Source organism: Haemaphysalis longicornis, unplaced genomic scaffold (genome assembly GCF_048455015.1).
Source record: "Haemaphysalis longicornis isolate Haplotype H1 unplaced genomic scaffold, Haemaphysalis longicornis Haplotype H1 scaffold_1, whole genome shotgun sequence".
Lineage (NCBI taxonomy): Eukaryota > Metazoa > Arthropoda > Arachnida > Ixodida > Ixodidae > Haemaphysalis > Haemaphysalis longicornis.
In genome coordinates this window covers 285,617,773-285,620,186 of record NW_027526203.1, presented here as the reverse complement: position 1 = coordinate 285,620,186, position 2,414 = coordinate 285,617,773, and the positions used below count along the sequence as shown (strand labels likewise).

General features: G+C 48.2%; 1 non-coding gene across 1 annotated transcript; it reads right to left on the bottom strand.

Moving 5' to 3' along the window:
* Positions 1 to 912: 912 nt before the first annotated feature.
* On the bottom strand, positions 913 to 1,004 carry Trnai-uau (transfer RNA isoleucine (anticodon UAU)). The gene is given in 2 exon segments: positions 913 to 948; positions 967 to 1,004. It is a non-coding gene; the product is annotated as a tRNA-Ile (tRNA).
* Positions 1,005 to 2,414: the final 1,410 nt, after the last annotated feature.

Genomic DNA, 2,414 nt, shown 5'->3' with positions numbered 1-2,414 from the left:
ACACCACCGGGCGTTCAGCAAGCCGAGCATGCGCATTGGGGGTGTGGACGGCGCAACAAAGACATGGGAGGGACATAGCCCCGTCACATCTAATAAAATTACACCATCTTCACGTAGGGTAACCCTGAGTAGCATGGGAAACAGCCATGGGCTCAACGCAATTTCCCATTTCGTAGTTCCGGTAAGTGAAAAGTGTGGTAGTTACCATGGAAACCAAACAGTAAATATAACGGTAGCTACGTACCTCAACCTAACGGAAACGACGAACTGAAAACTAATGGGCACTTGAATCGACCCCATGGCTGCTTTGCGTACTACTCATGGTGCCCCTACGGCAAGATGGTGTAATTTTTTTTCTCTCCCTCACGTTCGCAAAAATTTTCGTCGGCAGCTCGTCGAACGGCCGGCAGCGAACGGCGGTCGCCCGATATCTGCTTGGTAGATACCCGGCGAACAGTTGTTTCTTCGACGCCGACGGCGTCGTTCGCCACTTCTTCACCGGTTTTTCGGTAAGATTGCCAGCCAACAGTCGTTATACTGACGCGAAGTCATCGCCTAGCGTCTTACGCCGCTTCTTCACCGGCTTTTCGGTGGGTACCTTCGGACGCCTCCTCCCGCCGCAACCGCCAACAAACAAACAAACAAGCAAGCAAGCAAACAAAAACAAACAAACAAGCGAATGAACGAACGAACGAACGAACGAACGAATGAACGAACGAACGAACGAACGAACGAACGAACAAGTAAGCAAGCAAGCAAGCAAACAAACAGGCAGGCATGAACGAACGAACGAACGCGAACACCTCACGCTTCAAGCACACGTATACATAAAATTGGCTTTGTCGCGAGGCGTTCTTTGAGGACGCCGAACAAGAAGCCACAAAACTCTGGCCCCGCAAAAAAAAAACAATGTTCCCCAGGTGAGGCTCGAACTCACAACCCCGGCATGGCTCACGAGCACTGTCGTATAAGTACCGTGCGCTAACCAATTGCGCCACTGGGGATACGTTGCGTAAGGGAATTTGGCCACTACAAATATCTTCGCCAATTAAAAAAGTCTAAATATGAAATATTTACAGCAGAAAACAATAGTGGCTGCCTTTAAAGGAGCCATGAAGAGAAAATGCAAGTTGGTTTTATTCGAAAGATTTCGTGTTTTATAGTGCCCCCGGCGCTTGTCCGGATACAAACGGTGCTTTATTCACTGAGAAATTAAACAATTTAGGTTAAAATTTTGATTTTCCCGCTCAATCGTGCGTTTTCGTGGTCCCAAGTGACATCACGGGAACCGACCGCTCTGCAGCCTAGAATACCTTCATTCACGCATCCGCCGTACAGGGTAGAGACACGTATACGCTGGCGCCGCCATTTTCGGTTGCTCGCTCGCCGCCGAAGCAAGTCATTGTGTCAAAACCGCGCTAAAATTATCGCCGCAACGCGGTTTACTGAAGAAGTTTGAATCATATTGTATGTTTCGCGTTGCTAGGTCTCGTGCGAAACGAAAAGAATAACGCGTTGAGCCCGTTGGCCCAATTGCGGCGGCACGGGACCGTTCAAAGGTTGTCTCCACCCTGTACAGCGGTTTTGGTTTGTTCCCGCGTTTCTTTACGTTCCGTAACCTAGATAACGCCACCATACCGTGGCAAGCGTTTGGTTTGTTTTTGCCCGCATTTAAACCTGGCTTGTTTTTGTTCTGGGAGAAAATATTCGTTCCCTGAAACAGTGCTCGCTCGACAAATGTGGTCACGTAAGACACCGTTGCTTGCGTCAATCGGCCAGTGTCGTCTGAGACAACCCCAAGCCCCGTAGTGCTGTGCAGCTGGCTAAACCAAGCATGCTGTGCGCAGTACGAACAGCAGAACGCATCAGTACTTCTATGTTTACATGTGCTTTCGTAACTTCCACTGTTTGTCCCATCATTCTTATTGCTTTGTAAAGAATGTGCCCTAAATTTAAGCGCAGATCGCTCGTTCGTCTAGTTTGTAAGCTCTACCTAATTTTCGTCTGCTTCTGCTAGCCTCCGCCAATCGCAGAGCTTAGCTCATGTGACATCATAGGTTCAGTTGCGGGAAATGAGCTGGTGGGTCGCATGACCATTCCCGTTTTTCCTAATTATGTAGCTTATTTGAGCGAAGTTTACGTTAAAAGTGGTGTCAGTATGATTCTAACGAGACAATCTTTTGAATGAACCAAACTTGTGTTTTCTCTTCATGGCTCCTTTAAACATGAAAACCAGGTACGATTTCTTTCGTTTTGGAGACGCGTTGCCCTTTTCAAACGTTCTTTTAATGTGAAAGGGTTTGTTTACTCAATAGGTCGAAGATCTGACGTTCCAGGCTCACATGGGGCTCCTGCGCTAGAGTTTTGGCGACATGCAGAGCCACTCGTGTCCGACGCGCCTGTGTAGTACAAAA